Source organism: Benincasa hispida, chromosome 9 (assembly GCF_027475165.1).
Source record: "Benincasa hispida cultivar pf3 chromosome 9, pf3_genome.v1.1, whole genome shotgun sequence".
NCBI classification, from domain to species: Eukaryota; Viridiplantae; Streptophyta; class Magnoliopsida; order Cucurbitales; family Cucurbitaceae; genus Benincasa; species Benincasa hispida.
In genome coordinates this window covers 32,700,212-32,706,536 of record NC_143486.1, presented here as the reverse complement: position 1 = coordinate 32,706,536, position 6,325 = coordinate 32,700,212, and the positions used below count along the sequence as shown (strand labels likewise).

The 6,325-nt window shown below is 32.8% G+C and overlaps 1 pseudogene across 1 annotated transcript in view; it reads left to right on the top strand.

Annotated features, from left to right (window-relative positions):
- The window catches only part of LOC150033746 (protein GIGANTEA-like), an 8,459-nt pseudogene extending 3,238 nt beyond the window's left edge, over positions 1-5,221 (top strand). Inside the window, exons 3-7 of the transcript XR_016531701.1 lie at positions 6-93; positions 3,379-3,447; positions 3,660-3,879; positions 4,029-4,121; positions 4,623-5,221. The product of XR_016531701.1 is annotated as a protein GIGANTEA-like (transcript). The remainder of the gene's footprint in view (positions 1-5; positions 94-3,378; positions 3,448-3,659; positions 3,880-4,028; positions 4,122-4,622) is intronic.
- Positions 5,222-6,325: the final 1,104 nt, after the last annotated feature.

Genomic DNA, 6,325 nt, shown 5'->3' with positions numbered 1-6,325 from the left:
TCTGTTATTTCTCTACTGTGGCACAAGTTGATTTCCGCTCCTGAAACTCAACCTAGTGTGGAGAGCACTTCGGCCCAGCAAGGATGGAGGCAGGTAAGCTTGTATAACTTTCTTCTCTTTTGGTTTTATCTTCTATATTCTTCTCCCTTTTTTATTCCTATTACACTGCATGAAATGTCTTTCTCATGCATAAAACATGGAGTTTGTAGGTTATAAGTTATAACATATGCATTGCAGATGGTGGTATTTATTGTTTTTACCTTGTATTAACTTTTATCTTCTTTTTGAGAATGACAGTCAAAAAATTTATTGATATGGTTACAAATGTCTGATAAAACTATAGTAAATTCTGTCAATGGATTTTGGAAACTGTAAGCATATTCTTATTAAATACAGTGCACAAAGATCTGACTTAAAAAAATTACCTAGGACATTGACCACTATATTTTTAGTTTTTCAGAACCCAGTTTCAATATTTATTTTGCTAAGAATAACTTTTGTCAATGCTTTTTATACAAGTTGAACTGAAAAAATTGAAGTTGATGGAATCAACATCGTATTTATAATGATATCACACGTCCCATGAACGTTTACAGTTAACTTGCGTATTTAATGGATTTCTTCATAGTTGTTCATCGTTAAGACAATGTGGCACTTGTGTTGGAGACACTTGGGAGCTGTTTGGTAACATTCTTTGTTTGTGGTTTTTTGTCTTTTGTTTGCAATCTTCAGTAATTTATTTTTTGTTTCTTGTTTCTTATTTTCAAGAAATATTTTCAGAATTATGTATAAATTTTAAAAACAGAAAAATTAAATTATGTTTCTAGCTCCTGTTTCGAATTTTTTCAAAAACTATAAATAGAAGTACTGGTCTATCACTTTTTACTAATAAAATTTACTAAAAGTTTAAATACTATTTCGGTCCTTGTACTTTGAGTTTTGTACCATTTTAGTTCATGTACTTTCAAATGTCTAAATTTAGGTCGTGTGCTTTTTAATAAAGATTAAAATTTATTCGTTCTTTTTGTTAGTTTGAAGTTAATTTTGTCAAAATCGGTTAAATAATACTAATACTGTTAAGATATTAATATATTTATATTTATTGTTGTACTCCATACTTTGGAGAATATTCTCATATTATTTATTCAAAATAAAGGCATATATATATAGGGAAGCAAGAAACCCTAATTTAGGAAATGTATGATTATTGTAAAGGATAACTATACATAATAATATAAATACATATTATAACACTCCCCTTTAAGCTAGAGCAAATATGTTAATCATGCCCAACTTGTTGCATAGATAGTTTATTCTTGCTCCGTTTACAACATTGGTAAGTATATCTCCCAATTATTATCCAGTCTTCACATATTTTGTAGATATCTTTTGGAGACATTAACACTTTTTGTATTTTCTTGCAAATAAAATGACAATCCACTTCAATATGTTTAGTTTGTTCATAAAACACTAAGTTAGATGCAATGTGAAGTGCAGCTTGATATAATTTAGCTGGCATGGTAACACTAAACCCATCTCAGATAAAAGTTGGTGTATCTATACTATTTCACACACGGATTGTCATGGCTCTATATTCAAACTCAACACTCAAACATGAAACTACATTATGTTTCTTAGTTTTCTATGACATTAAGTTTCCTCTTACAAAGACAAAATATCCAAAGGTCGATCTCCTATCTTCTCGAGATCCAGCCCAATCAGCAACTGAAAAACATTCAATTCTTGTATGACCGTGATCTTTATATAAGATCTCACGTCCTGGTGCAACATTTAAATAAAAATAACGATCCACTATAGGAGAAGACATAAATTGACTCACAATACTCACAGAATAAGTGTTGTCTGGTCGTGTCACTGTTAATAATTTAACTTTTCAACTAATCTTCTATATGTCAGGATCTTTAAATAATTCTCCTTCTTTAGCAAGTTGCAAATTTGTTATCATAGGCGTACTACATAGTTTGACTCCTAGTTTCCAATCTCAGACAACAAATCAAGTACATATTTCCATTGTGACAAATGAATACCTTTCTTGCTCCTCATTACTTCAATACCCAAAAAATACTTCAATTGTCCCAAGTCTTTAGTATGGAATTGACCCTGAAGGAAAGTCTTGAGAGAAGATATACCTAATACATCATTTCCAGTGATAATTGATTATACGAAATAAACAAAGTAGGGTTAGTATAAGTACATTTACCTTTTCGAAGGGCAATGGGAAGATCATCACTCGATTCTAAATCAGATGTCGAAGAAGCCATTGGTGTAGGACATGTGTCGAAAGGTTGTTGTGGAAATTTCCTGGAGTAGACTTGAGTAATGGATGGACGAGAAGGAAGAGATACAAAAGGAGACGGAGTAGGAAATGATGGGGGAGAGGTAATCTTATAGATAAAAAGATCATCATCTTCCCCTCGACAATGGCTCGAGGATGATGGACCACAAGGTATATTTTGGGAAAACGTAACATTAGGAGAGACAAGATAACTACTTTTTCATCTTGCTCTCCATCCAGATGCTAAGGTGGCCAATGTGTGGATTGCGGGTCTAGAGGCTTGGTATTGTGCCTTCGTCGTAGTCTCAATGATTTGAAGATTCATGAATGGACTTCTTTATCCCATCTTAGGTCTTCTATCAGATTATGTCCTTCTTCCGATACCTGGTCTTGGTCCCTTGATTCATCTTTGTCTTTTTCTAAAAAATCTCTTATGGCATATTTCGTGCGTACAATTGAGCCTCTTGTGAAGGATCTTTATTATGTTATTTGAAAGGAACATTTCCTAAGAAAATAAAAAAAAATTGTTTTTTGTTTTTGGCATATTTCTATGGAAGTTTTTGGTTGGTCTTTTACGTGTCCTAATAACATTTTTTTATTTTCTCACTTTATTTTTAGTGGGTCATCCTTTTGGTGGTACTAAAAAGATGGTTAGGTTAGCAATTAGGCACGTATTCTTTTGGATTCTTTGGGGCGAGTGCAATGATCGTCTTTTCAAAGATTCTATTAGGAACTAAGATATTATGAGCTACCTTTGTCCCATATCAGTTAGAATGAGATAACCAATGTGGTACTTAAGTGGTTTGGCTCTCTCATCTTAGTAGCTAGCTTTTGGGGTGTGGTTCTCCAAGGTGCTTAAGTATCTAACAGATTCTTGTTCCTCCTTTGATGGGTTTATGAATTTGGCTGTCTACTGCTTTTTATTGGTGCAAAACTAAGCATCATTTTCCTCATTTTGGTTTATCTTAGTTTCCAATTGGAAATGTTTGCTGTAATCACCTATACGGGTTGGGGTTTTCCCATATTTCATTTATTTTATCTAAAGAATATATTTATTGAATTGCACTTTTTCTCTTAAATAGGTAGTTGATGCATTATGCAACGTGGTATCAGCTTCCCCAGCTAAAGCGGCTACAGCAATTGTTCTTCAGGTCTACATTTCTTTACTTCTTTAGTGTTTGCTTCCTAGTGCTGTTACCTTTACCAAAGAAAGAGTCGTTAGGTGATACTATTAGGGATTAGTTTTCTACATCTGATAACCAGTTTTTGAATCAATACCTCATTTTCTATTTCATGGTGTTATTGTTAATGAACATAAGACTTCATGTGTTTAGTCATTTTCATGGCCTTCTGTGCTTGTCAGGCCGAGAGGGAGTTGCAACCTTGGATTGCAAAAGATGATGATCAAGGTCAGAAGATGTGGAGAATGAAACCAGCGGATCATCAAATTGATAGTTGAGCTAATGAGAAATCATGATACTCCAGAATCACTGGTCGTATTGGCGAGTGCGTCAGATCTTCTGTTGCGTGCCACAGATGGGATGCTTGTAGATGGGGAAGCCTGTACTTTGCCACAACTAGAGGTAACAATGCAGTTCAAATTTGGATCAAGGAAATTATGTTTCTATTCCTCAGTCACACGGGAAACAAATAGTAAAATTTATATAAATGTTGTTTGTCTTCAAGCTTATTAATTATATGCCAATGTTCTCTTCTTGTCATGGAAGCACAGCTATTGGAAGTGACTGCTAGAGCAGTTAAGCCTGTACTGGAGTGGGGAGAATCTGGACTGTCCATTGCTGATGGCCTTTCCAATCTCTTAAAGGTAATATACATCGTTTCTGCACCCAAAGTAATCAAGTATTGCAATTTTTCAATGTACGACTATTTTGTAACAAAAGCAAAAATAAGTGTCAGACCTAAGAACAACTCCAACTTGTCAGGGCACTACTGGCCCTCTTATAATTCAAAGATTCAAATCTTCGTCTCCTTTGAATTGTAATTTCATGGGTTGACCTACCAGTAATAACAGTCAATGAGAACAATGAAGAGCACGAGAGAACAAATTCAAGGCGTTGCTACCACATAACTAGGATTGCACGTCAGACCCAAATTCTCTAACAGATTTAATATCCTACGAATTTCTTTACAACAAAATTTAGTAATGTCAAGCAAAGTTGTCTCTTGAGATTAGTTAAAGTGTAGCTAGTCTGCATATGGAAACAAATTGTAATACTCTAAAAAGAAGCAAACATAATCTTTTTCTTCCCAAATCTCTGTGAAGTACCTTTTGCCAATGTCTGTTGTCTGTTGTTTGTGTTTGTAGTGTCGTCTACCCGCTACTGTTCGATGCCTTTCTCATCCAAGTGCGCATGTCCGAGCTCTAAGCACATCAGTTCTTCGTGATATTCCGCACACCAGTTCAATTAAGTCTAGTTCAAAATCGATCAACATAAATGGCATCTATCCCTCTTATCAGTATTTCAGTTCAGGTATCATTGACTGGAAAGCAGATATTGAGAAGTGCTTGGGATGGGAAGTTCGTAGTCAACTTGCAACTGGACAAGCAACTCAGTTTCTTCAAGCTGCCGCCAAGGAATTAGGCTGCTCTATTTTCCTATGACATCCATGTAAACTTAGGTTTGTCCATTAATGTAGTGTCATGGAAGTATACAAGTTTGCGGAGACGATTTGTGTTATGTTTCTTATATGATACCGTAGATTATTATTATCCAATAATTCCTTGTTTGGTCCTGTATACATATCCTCTCACCAAGATGGTTGTGTATGAGGCCTTATAATGATGTGTTCAATTAGTTTTAGGTGTTTGGTAGTTCTCATGTACTTTTCTCTAGCATCAACTCAAGTATATGTTGTTTGGAACTAACACAAGTTTCTCTGATGTAATTTATTTCACCTTCTCCATATCCTTTCATTCCAGGTATATCTCAGGGCTGATTGTCTTCGTTGCTGTTTGAAGATTAGGATCTGTCTAGTTGCTAATGAAAACCGTTTTAACCTAGGTTTTGGGTCTAGTTTTCATTTGGTCCCTAAGTTTCAATAGGTTACGTATTGAGTCCTTAAATTTTGAATTTAATTTCAATTTAGATTTTAGATTTCATAATGTGATAATTTTACCATTGAGATAATGAGTTTTGAGTTTGGTGATAAGTTTTGAGATTTACACTTTAAACGTGGATTTTTCATTAGATACTCATTTTTAGTCTTAGACATTAATGTTTATTAATTAATTTAAAATAATTAAGAAGTGAAGTTTTAAAATTAATCTTAATAGTGATGAAAAATAGTGAAACTTAGGTTTCGTTTGGTAATTGTTTTATTTTTAGTTTATTATTTTCTTTAACTAAACCTATAAACACTTTTGCCACCTTTAACCTTTTTTTTATTTGTTATCTACTTCTTAACAATATTTTCAAAATCTTAGTAGATTTTGAAAACTAGAAAAAAAATTTAGTTTTCAAAAACTTGTTTTGGAATTTGGATTTGGTTAAAAATTTAACTCTTGCACTTAAAAAAAATGGAAATCGTTGTAAAAATTGAGAGAAAATAAGCTTAATTGTTTTTTTTTAAAAAAAAATGATTACCAAAACCTTAACTAACTAAAAAGAATTAATTCATTTAAATTAATTAATAGATATTAATACCAAAGATCGAACGTGACTTGGTAAAAAATCGAGGTAAAAAGTGGAAATCTTAGACAAAATTGAAACAAATTTAAATTTCAAGGGTAAAACTTTAACAGTATAAAATTTGGAGACTAAATTATAATCTAACACAAAATTAAATGACTGTGAGTCTATTTAGATTGATTCGAGGAAAAAGTGTTTTTCAAAAAACTTATTTTTACTTAAACACTTTTGATAAAAATCGATTAAAGTGTATTTGAAAAGCAATTTTGAGTGATTATCAAACACTTCAAATTCTTTCGAAATGACATATTTTTTAAATTAAATACTTGAAAATGTATTCCAAATACCTAAGACTCTGCTTTGTAACTATTTATGCTCC